Source organism: Pseudophryne corroboree, unplaced genomic scaffold (genome assembly GCF_028390025.1).
Source record: "Pseudophryne corroboree isolate aPseCor3 unplaced genomic scaffold, aPseCor3.hap2 scaffold_2403, whole genome shotgun sequence".
NCBI classification, from domain to species: Eukaryota; Metazoa; Chordata; class Amphibia; order Anura; family Myobatrachidae; genus Pseudophryne; species Pseudophryne corroboree.
The window spans coordinates 1-17186 of record NW_026969059.1 but is presented as its reverse complement, the minus strand read 5'-3'; the positions used below and the strand labels follow the sequence as shown (position 1 = coordinate 17186).

Genomic DNA, 17186 nt, shown 5'->3' with positions numbered 1-17186 from the left:
TGTTTTTTGGAAGGGCCATCATGCGTGACACTGCAGTGCCACTCCTAGATGGGCCAGGTGTTTGTGTCGGCCACTTGGGTCACTGAGCTTAGTCATCCAGCGACCTCGGTGCAAATTTTAGGACTAAAAATAATATTGTGAGGTGTGAGGTGTTAAGAATAGACTGAAAATGAGTGGAAATTATGGTTATTGAGGTTAATAATACTTTGGGATCAAAATGACTCCCAAATTCTATGATTTAAGCTGTTTTTTAGGGTTTTTTGAAAAAAACACCCGAATCCAAAACACACCCGAATCCGACAAAAAAAATTCGGTGAGGTTTAGCCAAAACGCGTTCGAACCCAAAACACGGCCGCGGAACCGAACCCAAAACCAAAACACAAAACCCGAAAAATTTCCGGTGCACATCTCTAGTGGCCATGCCATGTCACTGTGCAGGAGCCAGCACCGCTCACACACTAGTCTCCGGTGCAGCCCCCAACCCCCGGGACACCCGGAGCAACAAAATGTAGATTCAGGCCACCAGGCCACGCCCCTACCTATGAAACCATGCCTCCTTTTTACCATTGCGCTGCTTATCTGCGCGCACTGCATTACAATCTCCCTCGCCACCTCTCTGGGTGTCACCAGTGATAGTGACACCTCTGCCATGCTTGTAGCAGCTGGTCCTAAGATCTACGCCTCAAGCCCTGAGTGTTTGCCCTTGTGACTTGTTGATCATCATAGCAAAGCAGATGCTTACAGAAAACTGCAGGGGCTTAGATTGAAAATAAAAAAAATTGATGGGTATAAGGTAGAGAGGAGCGGGTTCGGTTCTCCGAGAACCGAATTCCCCACGAACTCCACGTGGTTTACACTGGTACGAGGTAGGCTCGGTTGTTCCCGCCTGACTCGGAAAACCTGAACAAGGGAAAATGTCATCATCCCGCTGTCGGATTCTCGCGAGATTCGGATTCCATATAAAGAGCTGCGCGTTGCCGCCATTTTTACTCGTGCATTGAAGAGAGAGCGGAGAGGACGTGGCTATGTTCTCTCAGTGGAAATCTCAATATCAGTGCTCAGTATCAGTGGATACTTATTGCTGCTCAGTAATACTAGTAGTGTGTCTCTCCTGCTCAGTGTCAGTTCTCAGTAGTATCCTCATCAGTGCTCAGTATCACTGCTCATTGTCTTGTGCTGCATTGTTGTGCTCAGCATACTACAGTACATTACTAATAGTCCAGTGCTGCATCTTGCTGCTCAGTGTCAGTTCTAGTATCCTCATCAGTGCTCACTATCACTGCTCATTGCATTGTGGTGTTCTGTATACTACAGTAACATAGTAATATAGTAACATATAGTAACATAGTTTTTGAGGTTGAATAGAGGCAAATTGCCCATCGTGTTCAACCTGTTTTAAGTTGTGATGATTCTACATACTTGCTGAATAATGTTTTATGACTAGTTAGCTACTACAACTCATGTTACCCCCGGATTAACCATGTTGATATTTTAAGTATTATAACCTTGGATAGCTTTTTCATTCAGAAATGTATCCATTCCTTTTTTAAATCCAATTACAGAGTCCGCCATTACCACCTTCCCTGGCAGGGAATTCCACATCCTGATTGCCCTAACAGTGAAGATCATAGTATCTCACCTGGCAGGTAAGTAGGAGTTGGGCCAGAGCTGTGGAGGATTGCTGCTCGGGCACCCCCTGTCAAGTGAAGGAGATCCAACTGAGGCAGCACAAGGGAACTCTCGAAAGAAGAACAAGGCTAGAGGAAGATCTGAGACAAAGAAATCTGACTTTTACCAGAGCTGACCAGAGGAAAGCACAAACACAGTCCCCCACTACCACAAATAATGCAGTCGAGTTTCCCACATTTGGGGAAATCACAGGGGTCAGCATACCCAGAATGCAATGAATGAACCTCACCCTGGGAGAACAATCTTCATGACCATGGTATCGCCTATGCAAAATAAGTATGATTTGGGATAGGGCTGGGGAGGGCCGCTGCTCAGGCACATCTCTGTCAAGTAAAGGAGATTCAACTGAGGCAGCACAAGGGAACTCTCATCTGGGGACAACAACTGCAGGGAGAACACATATTTTCAGATGAACATGGGAGGGCAGAAGGCTGCCTAATACTGAAGCACCCCCAAACAACAAACCAAATGCAACAACTAGTACAAGCATTCCTGGGGGAAGTTCTGCAGAAGACGGATTTGCATACGGTGATGTCATCCAAGCAGTGGGCCAAAGTTGTCTGGAACCCTCATCTGCATATGAAAAGAGAAAAGGGGTATGCAGGGCATGGCGGCCTTTTGCGGCGCTTGGATGACCCTTAGTTCGCATTAAACACCCCCACCCTCCTTCGGTGTGGGGCTCATGTTGACAATGCCCCAGCCCCTGAAGCATTCAAGCTGATTTCTTACAGCAGCTTGGCACTGTAACAGCTCCAGAGCTGCTCTGTAAGGCAAGTAAAAGGGTGTGTAGTTTGCATTGTGCATTGGAAGGCACAAAGTAAGCAGACAGGAGGAGAAGTCAGGATAGTGCACAAGGGTATAAAAGGGAGGGGCTCAAGAAAAAAGAAGTGGAAACAGACAGCAAACTAGGCTGGAGAGAGACCTGAGACAAAGAGATCTGAATTATACGAGAGCCGACCAGGGGAAACACAAATTATGCAGTCAAGTTTCCCACATTTGGGGAAATCGCAGGGGCAGCACACCCAGAGTGCAATGGGTGAGCCTTGCCCTGAGAGAAGCACCTTCATGATCATAGTATCTCACCTGGCAGGTAAGTAGGAGTTGGGCTTGAGCTGGGGAGGGTCGCTGCTCGGGCACCCCCCTGTCAAGTGAAGGAGATCCAACTGAGGCAGCACAAGGGAACTCTCGAAAGAAGAACAAGGCTAGAGGAAGATCTGAAACAAAGAAATCTGACTTTTACCAGAGCTGACCAGAGGAAAACACAAACACAGTCCCCCACTACCACAAATAATGCAGTCGAGTTACCCACATTTGGGGAAATCACAGGGGTCAGCATACCCAGAATGCAATGAATGAACCTCACCCTGGGAGAATAATCTTCATGACCATGGTATCTCCTATGCAAAATAAGTATGATTTGGGATAGGGCTGGGGAGGGCCGCTGCTCAGGCACATCTCTGTCAAGTAAAGGAGATTCAACTGAGGCAGCACAAGGGAACTCTCATCTGGGGACAACAACTGCAGGGAGAACACATATTTTCAGATGAACATGGGAGGGCAGAAGGCTGCCTAATACTGAAGCACCCCCAAACAACAAACCAAATGCAACAACTAGTGCAAGCATTCCTGGGGGAAGGCCTGCCGCAGATGGATTTGCATATGGTGATGTCATCCAAGCAGTGGGTCAAAGTTGGCTACAACCTTCGTCTGCATATGAAAAGAGAAAAGGGGCGTGCAGGGCATGGCGGCCTTTTGCGGTGCTTGGATGACCCTTAGTTTGCATTAAACACCCCCACCCTCCTTCGGTGTGGGTCTCATGTTGGCCATGCCCCAGCCCCTGAAGCATTCAAGCTGATTTCTTGCAGCAGCATGGCACTGTAACAGCTCCAGAGCTGCTCTGTAAGGCAAGTAAAAGGGTGTGGGCCCTGCAGCACTACCTGTAGTTTGCATTGTGCATTGGAAGGCACAAAGTAAGCAGACAGGAGGAGAAGTCAGGATAGTGCACAAGGGTATAAAAGGGAGGGGCTCAAGAAAAAAGAAGTGGAAACAGACAGCAAACTAGGCTGTAGAGAGACCTGAGACAAAGAGATCTGAATTATACGAGAGCCGACCAGGGGAAACACAAATTCTGCAGTCAAGTTTCCCACATTTGGGGAAATCGCAGGGGCAGCACACCCAGAGTGCAATGGGTGAGCCTTGCCCTGGGAGAAGCACCTTCATGATCATAGTATCTCACCTGGCAGGTAAGTAGGAGTTGGGCTAGAGCTGTGGAGGGTCGCTGCTCGGGCACCCCCCTGTCAAGTGAAGGAGATCCAACTGAGGCAGCACAAGGGAACTCTCGAAAGAAGAACAAGGCTAGAGGAAGATCTGAGACAAAGAAATCTGACTTTTACCAGAGCTGACCAGAGGAAAACACAAACACAGTCCCCCACTACAACAAATAATGCAGTCGAGTTACCCACATTTGGGGAAATCACAGGGGTCAGCATACCCAGAATGCAATGAATGAACCTCACCCTGGGAGAACAATCTTCATGACCATGGTATCTCCTATGCAAAATAAGTATGATTTGGGATAGGGCTGGGGAGGGCCGCTGCTCAGGCACATCTCTGTCAAGTAAAGGAGATTCAACTGAGGCAGCACAAGGGAACTCTCATCTGGGGACAACAACTGCAGGGAGAACACATATTTTCAGATGAACATGGGAGGGAAGAAGGCTGCCTAATACTGAAGCACCCCCAAACAACAAACCAAATGCAACAACTAGTGCAAGCATTCCTGGGGGAAGGCCTGCAGCAGATGGATTTGCATATGGTGATGTCATCCAAGCAGTGGGTCAAAGTTGGCTTCAACCCTCGTCTGCATATGAAAAGAGAAAAGGAGCGTGCAGGGCATGGCGGCCTTTTGCGGCGCTTGGATGACCCCTAGTTCGCATTAAACACCTCCACCCTCCTTCGGTGTGGGGCTCATGTTGGCTATGCCCCAGCCCCTGAAGCATACAAGCTGATTTCTTGCAGCAGCTGGGCACTGTAACAGCTCTAGAGCTGCTCTGTACGGCAAGTAAAAGGGTGTGGGCCCTGCAGCACTACCTGTAGTTTGCATTGTGCATTGGAAGGCACAAAGTAAGCAGACGGGAGAAGTCAGGATAGTGCGAAAGGGCATAGAAGGGAGCAGCTCAAGAAAAGAGAAGTGGAAACAGACAGCAAACTAGGCTGGAGAGAGACCTGAGACAAAGAGATCTGAATTATACGAGAGCCGACCAGGGGAAACACAAATTATGCAGTCAAGTTTCCCACATTTGGGGAAATCTGTCACCAGAAGAGCAATGCAAAATGTACAAGTGATATATTAAAATCATCTTCCATCTTGAATTTCAATGATGCATTGGGACAACAATTTTGTGAGAAACATCTTCACCCATAAAGAAAGATTTTCTTAATTCCTTATCTGTGTGCTGATTAGATATTACCTTGTTTTCACATTAAACAGACTTCCACATGAGAAAGCAGCAAGGATGCAGTAACGTTTATGTTTCCTGGTGTCAACCTGTATTATTTCAGTAGACATTGAAATGAGGATGCATCTTGCTGCCTTTCCAATGTAGCAAGTTTAATTCAGTAATAGGTGAAAAAACATTCCTACAAAGGTGTTAATCAGAGACTTGGCTTTGTGGACACTTTTCAGAGAGCAAATTTGTTAGCATAAAAATAAAGTCAGAAAATGAAGAGCTGTTTAATCACTCAATTGGACTTTTCTGCCAGCATAATTTTTTTTTCTCTGCAACCCACTGCTAAATTGTGCTTCCTAGCTGTTTTTTATAAAATCACTTAATCAAATCTAACTCTGATTACATCAGAGAAGGCCAGGTACCCTACACCATAAGAGGGGGTTTGAAATTTTGACTTGTCTACTTAAAGATCACCAAAATCTGATCACAAGGTCAATTACATCCCTGGGTGGGATTGAACCACCAACCTTTTGGTTAATAGCCAAACATGCTAACCGATTGCACCACAGAGACACCTCGTAAAAGTCTATTCTGACAAAGGCTAATAAGCATTCATCTAGAACGTTTCCTAGAAAAACTTTAAAAAGTCAATAATCTGGAGAGTTTTTGTAAGAAACACATTGCTACTTTCCCATGATGAGTGAGTGCTTCAGGATCTCTTGCACTTACATGAGCAGCAGAGTACTGCAACGGAAGCATGCTGGGCCCATAACCCAGAGGTAGGCAGATTGAAACTATCTTCTGCTATATGCATTGTTTTTTGTTAATTAAAGTAATCCAAAACTGGGATTGATATTTTGGCTCTTTTATTTTTACTTAAAGTACAATAACTTTTACCATTTTAATTTGTTTTAATAGTATATTGACAGTATTGTTTTCTTTCAAAAATCCACTTAATTTTCTTTACCCTATTATTAAAATGGTAATTGACAAAAACAAACTACATTGTCACCAGAAGAGCAGTACAAAATGTACAAGTGATATATTAAAATCATCATTCCAGCTTGAATTTCAATGATGCTTTGGTGCAACAATTTTGTGAGAAACATCTTCACCCATAAAGAAAGATTTTCTTAATTCCTTACCTGTGTGCTGATTAGATATCACCTTGTTTTCACATTAAACAGACTTCCCCATGAGGAAGCAGCAAGGATGCAGTGACGTTTATGTTTCCTGGTGTCAACCTGTATTATTTCAGTAGACATTGAAATGAGGATGCATCTTGCTGCCTTTCCAATGAAGCAAGTTTAATTCAGTAATAGGTGAAAAACCATTCCTACAAAGGTGTTAATCAGAGACTTTACTTTGTGGACACTTTTCAGAGAGCAAATTTGTTAGCATAAACATAAAATCAGAAAATGAAGAGCTGTTTAATCACTCAATTGGACTTTTCTGCCAGCATAGTTTTTTTTCTCTGCAACCCACTGCTAAATTGTGCTTCCTAGCTGTTTTTTATAAAATCACTTAATCAAATTTAACTCTGATTACATCAGAGAAGGCCAGGTACCCTACACCATAAAAGGGAGTTTGACATTTTGACTTGTCTACTTAAAGATTACCAAAATCTAATCACAAGGTCAATTACATCCATGGGTGGGATTGAACCACCAACCTTTTGGTTAATAGCCAAACATGCTAACCGATTGCACCACAGAGACACCTCGTAAAAGTATATACTGACAAAGGCTAATAAGCATTCATCTAGAACGTTTCCTAGAAAAACTTTAAAAAGTCAATAATCTGGAGAGTTTTTGTAAGAAACACATTGGTACTTTCCCATGATGAGTGAGTGCTTCAGGATCTCTTGCACTTACATGAGCAGCAGAGTACTGCAACGGAAGCATGCTGGGCCCATAACCCAGAGGTAGGCAGATTGAAACTATCCTCTGCTATATGCATTGTTTTTTGTTAATTAAAGTAATCCAAAACTGGGATTGATATTTTGGCTCTTTTATTTTTACTTAAAGTACAATAACTTTTACCATTTTAATTTGTTTTAATAGTATATTGACAGTATTGTTTTCTTTCAAAAATCCACTTAATTTTCTTTACCCTATTATTAAAATGGTAATTGACAAAAACAAACTACATTGTCACCAGAAGAGCAGTACAAAATGTACAAGTGATATATTAAAATCATCTTTCCAGCTTGAATTTCAATGATGCTTTGGTGCAACAATTTTGTGAGAAACATCTTCACCCATACCCAAGACTTACTAGGCTGAATATGTATACACTAGAAAAGAGGTGCCTAAGAGGAGATATTATTAATATCTTCAAATATGTAAAGATACATAACAAAGAGTTATCAGAGGAATTATTTAATAAAAGAACACGTGGTCACTCGCTGCGACTGGAGGAAATTCAGAATGCAATGGAGGAAAGGGTTCTTCACTGTTAGGGCAATCAGGATGTGGAATTCCCTGCCAGGGAAGGTGGTAATGGCGGACTCTGTAATTGGATTTAAAAAAGGAATGGATACATTTCTGAATGAAAAAGCTATCCAAGGTTATAATACTTAAAATATCAACATGGTTAATCCGGGGGTAACATGAGTTATAGTAGTTAACTAGTCATAAAACATTATTCAGCAAGTATGTAGAATCATCACAACTTAAAACAGGTTGAACACGATGGGCAATTTGCCTCTATTCAACCTCAAAAACTATGTTACTATATGTTACTATATTACTGTAGTATACAGAACACCACAATGCAATGAGCAGTGATAGTGAGCACTGATGAGGATACTAGAACTGACACTGAGCAGCAAGATGCAGCACTGGACTATTAGTAATGTACTGTAGTATGCTGAGCACCACAATGCAGCACAAGACAATGAGCAGTGATACTGAGCACTGATGAGGATACTACTGAGAACTGACACTGAGCAGGAGAGACACACTACTAGTATTACTGAGCAGCAATAAGTAACCACTGATACTGAGCACTGATATTGAGATTTCCACTGAGAGAACATAGCCACGTCCTCTCCGCTCTCTCTTCAATGCACGAGTAAAAATGGCGGCAACGCGCAGCTCTATATATAATATCCGAATCTCGCGAGAATCCGACAGCGGGATGATGACATTTTCCCTTGTTCAGGTTTTCCGAGTCAGGCGGGAACAACCGAGCCTGCCTCAGACCAGTGTAAACCACGTGGAGTTCGTGGGGAATTCGGTTCTCGGAGAACCGAACCCGCTCCTCTCTACCTTATACCCATCAATTTTTTTTATTTTCAATCTAAGCCCCTGCAGTTTTCTGTAAGCATCTGCTTCGCTATGATGATCAACAAGTCACAAGGGCAAACACTCAGGGCTTGAGGCATAGATCTTTGGACCAGCTGCTACAAGCATGGCAGAGGTGTCACTATCACTGGTGACACCCAGAGAGGTAACGAGGGAGATTGTAATGCAGTGCGTGCAAATAAGCAGCGCAATGGTAAAAAGGAGGCATGATTTCATAGGTAGGGGCGTGGCCTGGTGGCCTGAATCTACATTTTGTTGCTCCGGGTGTCCCGGGGGTTGGGGGCTGCACCCGGGGACTAGTGTGTAAGCGGTGCTGGCTCCTGCACAGTGACAGGGCATGGCCACCCAGTATGACACCTCCCTTCTTGACCATGCTGTAATTGCAGTCGCACTGCAGTTCAGCGTGATCATAAACAATGGTGTAGCCTCCTGCTGGTGCAGACTGTATGTGCGCGCAGGAAGCCGCCACCATTTTTGTGATCACAGCGGCTGAATGTGATGTCATACAGCCGCTGTGACCACGCCCCCTGTGTCTCCTCCATTGCAGACCCCATTTTGAAGCCTTGCCCCCGCACTGCTCCATCCCTGACTTGGAAATGGAGTGTTGCTGACCCCACTCTCCCCCCCTGCCCCGATTGACAGGCAGAGGCGATCGCATGCAGGCACATGCGTATGCTCTTAGCAATTTTTGCAGTTGGATTGCTTATTGTGATTGCAATCCAACCTGAATCAGGCCCTATTACCTATCACATAGCGCTGCGGGCAGTACAAAATTGGGTTAATATAGGAGAAAAACCCCCAGACCTGTGCTCCTTAACTGTACCTGGTGGCTAGTGGAGCGGCTGCCCAGTAATCAGTGTCCACCCCAGTGCGCACACGGCCCACCCCCTACGGCCACGCTCCCCTTAATCAGCGGCCTCGTGATCCGGAAGGGCGGTGTGTGTGTGACTGACCTTAGGAAGAAACCGGAGCCTCCGCTGCAGTGACCCAGCAACCAGGGCACGGGAGTATACAGCGCCGCTGGGAGTGATGAAGCTGCAGTAAAGATGTCTATTAGACCTAGCCTGCTGCAGCCCTTGTAGATTCTCATAAAACAAGTTCTTCTTTTCTTGTCAAAATTAATAGCTAAGAATAGGCTGCCTGAGGCAGGCCCCTGTTAAGTGGCCTGCTACTGAAGGCACCAACTACAAACTGAGCTCCCTGTTCATGGAAGCGGGGTTATAGAGGAGGATGCGCTGAGCATCTTGGGAACAGTCAAAAGCTTTGAGCCGGTTGGTGCCTCAGATCAAGATCCTACTCTACACCCCAATGTGAATCCTTGTGGAGTCCAGTGTACCCCACAGAAGAAATTAATGTGTCACACCCATTGGCAGCAACCTTAGAATAGCTGCTGACGGGCACAATTGAGAAAGGAAGGGGGGGGGGCATTTGAATCCAGCACATAGATGCAATTCAAATATGTAATTTGTACCTTCCTATTTTAAAATATAATGGATGAACCTCACCCTGTGAGAACAATCTTCATGATCAAGAGATCTAATATGTAAAATAAGTATGAGTTGGGATAGGGCTGGGGAGGGTGGCAGCTCGGGCAGCCCCTCCCCCGTCAAGTTAAGGAGATTCAACTGAGGAAGCACAAGGGAACTCTCGTTTGGGGACAACAACTGCAGGGAGACCACATCTTTTCAGATGAACATGGGAGGGCGGAAGGCTGCCTAATACTGAAGCACCATCAAATATCAAACCATATCCAACAACTAGTACAAGCATTCCTGGGGGAAGGTCTGCAGCAGACGGATTTGCATACGGTGATGTCATCCAAGCAGTGGGCCAAAGTTGGCTGGAACCCTCATCTGCATATAAAAAGAGAAAAGGGGCATGCAGGGCATGGCGGCCTTTTGCAGTGCTTGGATGACCCCTAGTTCGCATTAAACACCCCCACCCTCCTTTGGTGTGGGGCTCATGTTGGCCATGCCCCATCCCCTGAAGCATTCATGCTGATTTCTTGCAGCAGCTGGGCACTGTAACAGCTCCAGAGCTGCTCTGTAAGGCAAGTAAAAGGGTGTGGGCCCTGCAGCACCACCTGTAGTTCGCATTGTGCGTTGGAAGGCACAAAGTAGGCAGACGGGAGGAGAAGTCAGGATAGTACACAAGGGCATCCTTTTCTCTTAGTCCGTAAAGGATGCTGGGGTCACATTAAGAACCATGGGGTATAGACGGGATCCGCAAGAGACATGGGCACTTTAAGACTTTCAAAGGGTGTGAACTGGCTCCTCCCTCTATGCCCCTCCTCCAGACTCCAGTTATAGGAACTGTGCCCAGGGAGACGGACATTTCGAGGAAAGGATTTATTGTTAAACTAAGGTGAGCATCTTACCAGCTCACACCTTAAGCATGCCGCAGAACGTGGCAGAACGTGGCATTCAACAGAACACAAGCCAACGGCATGAACAATTGCAGCAAGAAGGCCAGGTACCCTACACCATAACAGGGGTTTTCGAAATTTTGACTTGTCTACTTAAAGATCACCAAAATCTGATAACAAGGTCAATTACATCCCTGGGTGGGATTGAACCACAAACCTTTTGGTTAATAGCCGTACACACTAACTGATTGCGCCACAGCGACACTTTGCAAAAGTACTTACTGACAAAGGCTAATAAGCATTCTCATGCTGCTTTCTCATGTGGAAGTCTGTTTAATGTGAAAACAAGGTGATATCTAATTAGCACACAGGTAAGGAATTAAGAAAATCTTTATTTAAGGGTGAAGATGTTTCTCACAAAATTGTTGCCCCAATGCATCATTGAAATTCAAGCTGGAAAGATGATTTTAATATATCACTTGTACATTTTGTATTGCTCTTCTGGTGACAATGTAGTTTGTTTTTGTCAATTACCATTTTAATAATAGGGTAAAGAAAATTAAGTGGATTTTTGAAAGAAAACAATACTGTCAATATACTATTAAAACAAATTAAAATGGTAAAAGTTATTGTACTTTAAGTAAAAATAAAAGCTAAAATATCAATCCCAGTTTTGGATTACTTTAAATGGACTGCAGATCTCTCTTGGCCTGGACCTATGGGGGTCAAATGCAGGACATTGCATGTCAGCCATGTTGTCACATCTCGGCTGAAAGAATACAAAATTATATATATACAGTCACTTGAAAACATTATTGGTGATTATTCCTGCAGGTAATCACCACACCTTAGATCACATATAATTTGTGATCCTCCTTTCTCTATTCAAACGTGACAGCAAGGCTCACCCATTGCACTCTGGGTGTGCTGCTCCTGCGATTTCCCCAAATGTGGGAAACTTGACTGCATAATTTGTGTTTCCCCTGGTCGGCTCTCGTATAATTCAGATCTCTTTGTCTCAGGTCTCTCTCCAGCCTAGTTTGCTGTCTGTTTCCACTTCTCTTTTCTTGAGCTGCTCCCTTCTATGCCCTTGCGCACTATCCTGACTTCTCCCGTCTGCTTACTTTGTGCCTTCCAATGCACAATGCAAACTACAGGTAGTGCTGCAGGGCCCACACCCTTTTACTTGCCGTACAGAGCAGCTCTGGAGCTGTTACAGAGCCCAGCTACTGCAAGAAATCAGCTTGAATGCTTCAGGGGCTGAGGCATAGCCAACATGAGCCCCACACCGAAGGAGGGTGGAGGTGTTTAATGCGGACTAGGGGTCATCCAAGCGCCGCAAAAGGCCGCCATGCCCTGCACGCCCCTTTTCTCTTTTCACATGCAGACGAGGGTTGAAGCCAACTTTGACCCACTGCTTGGATGACATCACCATATGCAAATCCATCTGCTGCAGGCCTTCCCCCAGGAATGCTTGCACTAGTTGTTGCATTTGGTTTGTTGTTTGGGGGTGCTTCAGTATTAGGCAGCCTTCTTCCCTCCCATGTTCATCTGAAAATATGTGTTCTCCCTGCAGTTGTTGTCCCCAGATGAGAGTTCCCTTGTGCTGCCTCAGTTGAATCTCCTTTACTTGACAGAGATGTGCCTGAGCAGCGGCCCTCCCCAGCCCTATCCCAAATCATACTTATTTTGCATAGGAGATACCATGGTCATGAAGATTGTTCTCCCAGGGTGAGGTTCATTCATTGCATTCTGGGTATGCTGACCCCTGTGATTTCCCCAAATGTGGGTAACTCGACTGCATTATTTGTTGTAGTGGGGGACTGTGTTTGTGTTTTCCTCTGGTCAGCTCTGGTAAAAGTCAGATTTCTTTGTCTCAGATCTTCCTCTAGCCTTGTTCTTCTTTCGAGAGTTCCCTTGTGCTGCCTCAGTTGGATCTCCTTCACTTGACAGGGGGGTGCCCGAGCAGCGACCCTCCCCAGCTCTAGCCCAACTCCTACTTACCTGCCAGGTGAGATACTATGATCATGAAGGTGCTTCTCCCAGGGCAAGGCTCACCCATTGCACTCTGGGTGTGCTGCCCCTGCGATTTCCCCAAATGTGGGAAACTTGACTGCAGAATTTGTGTTTCCCCTGGTCGGCTCTCGTATAATTCAGATCTCTTTGTCTCAGGTCTCTCTACAGCCTAGTTTGCTGTCTGTTTCCACTTCTTTTTTCTTGAGCCCCTCCCTTTTATACCCTTGTGCACTATCCTGACTTCTCCTCCTGTCTGCTTACTTTGTGCCTTCCAATGCACAATGCAAACTACAGGTAGTGCTGCAGGGCCCACACCCTTTTACTTGCATTACAGAGCAGCTCTGGAGCTGTTACAGTGCCAAGCTGCTGCAAGAAATCAGCTTGAATGCTTCAGGGGCTGGGGCATGGCCAACATGAGACCCACACCGAAGGAGGGTGGGGGTGTTTAATGCAAACTAAGGGTCATCCAAGCACCGCAAAAGGCCGCCATGCCCTGCACGCCCCTTTTCTCTTTTCATATGCAGACGAAGGTTGAAGCCAACTTTGACCCACTGCTTGGATGACATCACCATATGCAAATCAATCTGCGGCAGGCCTTCCCCCAGGAATGCTTGCACTAGTTGTTGCATTTGGTTTGTTGTTTGGGGGTGCTTCAGTATTAGGCAGCCTTCTGCCCTCCCATGTTCATCTGAAAATATGTGTTCTCCCTGCAGTTGTTGTCCCAGATGAGAGTTCCCTTGTGCTGCCTCAGTTGAATCTCCTTTACTTGACAGAGATGTGCCTGAGCAGCGGCCCTCCCCAGCCCTATCCCAAATCATACTTATTTTGCATAGGAGATACCATGGTCATGAAGATTATTCTCCCAGGGTGAGGTTCATTCATTGCATTCTGGGTATGCTGACCCCTGTGATTTCCCCAAATGTGGGTAACTCGACTGCATTATTTGTGGTAGTGGGGGACTGTGTTTGTGTTTTCCTCTGGTCAGCTCTGGTAAAAGTCAGATTTCTTTGTTTCAGATCTTCCTCTAGCCTTGTTCTTCTTTCGAGAGTTCCCTTGTGCTGCCTCAGTTGGATCTCCTTCACTTGACAGGGGGGTGCCCGAGCAGCGACCCTCCCCAGCTCAAGCCCAACTCCTACTTACCTGCCAGGTGAGATACTATGATCATGAAGGTGCTTCTCCCAGGGCAAGGCTCACCCATTGCACTCTGGGTGTGCTGCCCCTGCGATTTCCCCAAATGTGGGAAACTTGACTGCATAATTTGTGTTTCCCCTGGTCGGCTCTCGTATAATTCAGATCTCTTTGTCTCAGGTCTCTCTCCAGCCTAGTTTGCTGTCTGTTTCCACTTCTTTTTTCTTGAGCCCCTCCCTTTTATACCCTTGTGCACTATCCTGACTTCTCCTCCTGTCTGCTTACTTTGTGCCTTCCAATGCACAATGCAAACTACACACCCTTTTACTTGCCTTACAGAGCAGCTCTGGAGCTGTTACAGTGCCAAGCTGCTGTAAGAAATCAGCTTGAATGCTTCAGGGGCTGGGGCATTGGCAACATGAGCCCCACACCGAAGGAGGGTGGGGGTGTTTAATGCGAACTAAGGGTCATCCAAGCGCCGCAAAAGGCCGCCATGCCCTGCATACCCCTTTTCTCTTTTCATATGCAGATGAGGGTTCCAGCCAACTTTGGCCCACTGCTTGGATGACATCACCGTATGCAAATCCGTCTTCTGCAGAACTTCCCCCAGGAATGCTTGTACTAGTTGTTGCATTTGGTTTGTTGTTTGGGGGTGCTTCAGTATTAGGCAGCCTTCTGCCCTCCCATGTTCATCTGAAAATATGTGTTCTCCCTGCAGTTGTTGTCCCCAGATGAGATTTCCCTTGTGCTGCCTCAGTTGAATCTCCTTTACTTGACAGAGATGTGCCTGAGCAGCGGCCCTCCCCAGCCCTATCCCAAATCATACTTATTTTGCATAGGCGATACCATGGTCATGAAGATTGTTCTCCCAGGGTGAGGTTCATTCATTGCATTCTGGGTATGCTGACCCCTGTGATTTCCCCAAATGTGGGAAACTCGACTGCATTATTTGTGGTAGTGGGGGACTGTGTTTGTGCTTTCCTCTGGTCAGCTCTGGTAAAAGTCAGATTTCTTTGTCTCAGATCTTCCTCTAGCCTTGTTCTTCTTTCGAGAGTTCCCTTGTGCTGCCTCAGTTGGATCTCCTTCACTTGACAGGGGGTGCCCGAGCAGCAATCCTCCACAGCTCTGGCCCAACTCCTACTTACCTGCCAGGTGAGATACTATGATCTTCACTGTTAGGGCAATCAGGATGTGGAATTCCCTGCCAGGGAAGGTGGTAATGGCGGACTCTGTAATTGGATTTAAAAAAGGAATGGATACATTTCTGAATGAAAAAGCTATCCAAGGTTATAATACTTAAAATATCAACATGGTTAATCCGGGGGTAACATGAGTTGTAGTAGCTAACTAGTCATAAAACATTATTCAGCAAGTATGTAGAATCATCACAACTTAAAACAGGTTGAACACGATGGGCAATTTGCCTCTATTCAACCTCAAAAACTTTGTTACTATATGTTACTATATTACTATGTTACTGTAGTATACAGAACACCACAATGCAATGAGCAGGGATAGTGAGCACTGATGAGGATACTAGAACTGACACTGAGCAGCAAGATGCAGCACTGGACTATTAGTAATGTACTGTAGTATGCTGAGCACAACAATGCAGCACAAGACAATGAGCAGTGATACTGAGCACTGATGAGGATACTACTGAGAACTGACACTGAGCAGGAGAGACACACTACTAGTATTACTGAGCAGCAATAAGTATCCACTGATACTGAGCACTGATATTGAGATTTCCACTGAGAGAACATAGCCACGTCCTCTCCGCTCTCTCTTCAATGCACGAGTAAAAATGGCGGCAACGCGCAGCTCTTTATATGGAATCCGAATCTCGCGAGAATCCGACAGCGGGATGATGACATTTTCCCTTGTTCAGGTTTTCCGAGTCAGGCGGGAACAACCGAGCCTGCCTCGGACCAGTGTAAACCACGTGGAGTTCGTGGGGAATTCGGTTCTCGGAGAACCGAACCCGCTCCTCTCTACCTTATACCCATCAAATTTTTTTATTTTCAATCTAAGCCCCTGCAGTTTTCTGTAAGCATCTGCTTTGCTATGATGATCAACAAGTCACAAGGGCAAACACTCAGGGCTTGAGGCGTAGATCTTAGGACCAGCTGCTACAAGCATGGCAGAGGTGTCACTATCACTGGTGACACCCAGAGAGGTGGCGAGGGAGATTGTAATGCAGTGCGCGCAGATAAGCAGCGCAATGGTAAAAAGGAGGCATGGTTTCATAGGTAGGGGCGTTGCCTGGTGGCCTGAATCTACATTTTGTTGCTCCGGGTGTCCCGGGGGTTGGGGGCTGCACCGGGGACTAGTGTGTGAGCGGTGCTGGCTCCTGCACAGTGACATGGCATGGCCACTAGAGATGTGCACCGGAAATTTTTCGGGTTTTGTGTTTTGGTTTTGGGTTCGGTTCCGCGGCCGTGTTTTGGGTTCGAACGCGTTTTGGCTAAACCTCACCGAATTTTTTTTGTCGGATTCGGGTGTGTTTTGGATTCGGGTGTTTTTTTCAAAAAACCCTAAAAAACAGCTTAAATCATAGAATTTGGGAGTCATTTTGATCCCAAAGTATTATTAACCTCAATAACCATAATTTCAACTCATTTTCAGTCTATTCTTAACACCTCACACCTCACAATATTATTTTTAGTCCTAAAATTTGCACCGAGGTCGCTGGATGACTAAGCTCAGTGACCCAAGTGGCCGACACAAACACCTGGCCCATCTAGGAGTGGCACTGCAGTGTCACGCATGATGGCCCTTCCAAAAAACACTCCCCAAACAGCACATGACGCAAAGAAAAAAAGAGGCGCAATGAGGTAGCTGTGTGACTAAGCTCAGCGACCCAAGTGGCCGACACAAACACCTGGCTCCATCCCTGACTTGGAAATGGAGTGTTGCTGACCCCCCTCTCCCCCCCTGCCCCGATTGACAGGCAGAGGCGATCGCATTCTCTGCGGGGTGCCGCAGAAAATGCAGGCACATGCGTATGCTCTTAGCAATTTTTGCAGTTGGATCGCTTACTGTGATTGCAATCCAACCTGAATCAGGCCCTATTACCTATCACAATGCGCTGCGGGCAGTACAAAATTGGTTTAATATGGGAGAAAAAACCCCAGACCTGTGCTCCTTAACTGTACCTGGTGGCTCGTGGAGCGGCTGCCCAGTAATCAGTGTCCACGCCAGTGCGCACACGGTCCACCCCCTACGGCC

The 17186-nt window shown here is 46.0% G+C and overlaps 11 non-coding genes across 11 annotated transcripts; 5 read left to right on the top strand and 6 right to left on the bottom strand.

Moving 5' to 3' along the window:
* Positions 1 to 1805: 1805 nt before the first annotated feature.
* On the bottom strand, positions 1806 to 1969 carry LOC135011231 (U1 spliceosomal RNA). Its single transcript, XR_010210349.1, has one exon. It is a non-coding gene; the product is annotated as a U1 spliceosomal RNA (small nuclear RNA).
* A 655-nt stretch (positions 1970 to 2624) lies between these two features.
* LOC135011241 (U1 spliceosomal RNA) lies at positions 2625 to 2787 on the bottom strand. The gene has a single exon (XR_010210359.1). It is a non-coding gene; the product is annotated as a U1 spliceosomal RNA (small nuclear RNA).
* A 152-nt stretch (positions 2788 to 2939) lies between these two features.
* Positions 2940 to 3103, bottom strand: LOC135011238 (U1 spliceosomal RNA). The gene has a single exon (XR_010210356.1). It is a non-coding gene; the product is annotated as a U1 spliceosomal RNA (small nuclear RNA).
* Positions 3104 to 3777: 674 nt separating this feature from the next.
* LOC135011250 (U1 spliceosomal RNA) lies at positions 3778 to 3940 on the bottom strand. Its single transcript, XR_010210365.1, has one exon. It is a non-coding gene; the product is annotated as a U1 spliceosomal RNA (small nuclear RNA).
* Positions 3941 to 4092: 152 nt separating this feature from the next.
* On the bottom strand, positions 4093 to 4256 carry LOC135011235 (U1 spliceosomal RNA). The gene has a single exon (XR_010210353.1). It is a non-coding gene; the product is annotated as a U1 spliceosomal RNA (small nuclear RNA).
* A 1381-nt stretch (positions 4257 to 5637) lies between these two features.
* Positions 5638 to 5711, bottom strand: TRNAN-AUU (transfer RNA asparagine (anticodon AUU)). The gene has a single exon. It is a non-coding gene; the product is annotated as a tRNA-Asn (tRNA).
* Positions 5712 to 12491: 6780 nt separating this feature from the next.
* On the top strand, positions 12492 to 12655 carry LOC135011234 (U1 spliceosomal RNA). The gene has a single exon (XR_010210352.1). It is a non-coding gene; the product is annotated as a U1 spliceosomal RNA (small nuclear RNA).
* Positions 12656 to 12807: 152 nt separating this feature from the next.
* LOC135011248 (U1 spliceosomal RNA) lies at positions 12808 to 12970 on the top strand. The gene has a single exon (XR_010210363.1). It is a non-coding gene; the product is annotated as a U1 spliceosomal RNA (small nuclear RNA).
* Positions 12971 to 13643: 673 nt separating this feature from the next.
* On the top strand, positions 13644 to 13807 carry LOC135011236 (U1 spliceosomal RNA). The gene has a single exon (XR_010210354.1). It is a non-coding gene; the product is annotated as a U1 spliceosomal RNA (small nuclear RNA).
* A 152-nt stretch (positions 13808 to 13959) lies between these two features.
* Positions 13960 to 14122, top strand: LOC135011242 (U1 spliceosomal RNA). Its single transcript, XR_010210360.1, has one exon. It is a non-coding gene; the product is annotated as a U1 spliceosomal RNA (small nuclear RNA).
* Positions 14123 to 14777: 655 nt separating this feature from the next.
* LOC135011230 (U1 spliceosomal RNA) lies at positions 14778 to 14941 on the top strand. The gene has a single exon (XR_010210348.1). It is a non-coding gene; the product is annotated as a U1 spliceosomal RNA (small nuclear RNA).
* The last annotated feature ends 2245 nt before the right edge of the window (positions 14942 to 17186 follow it).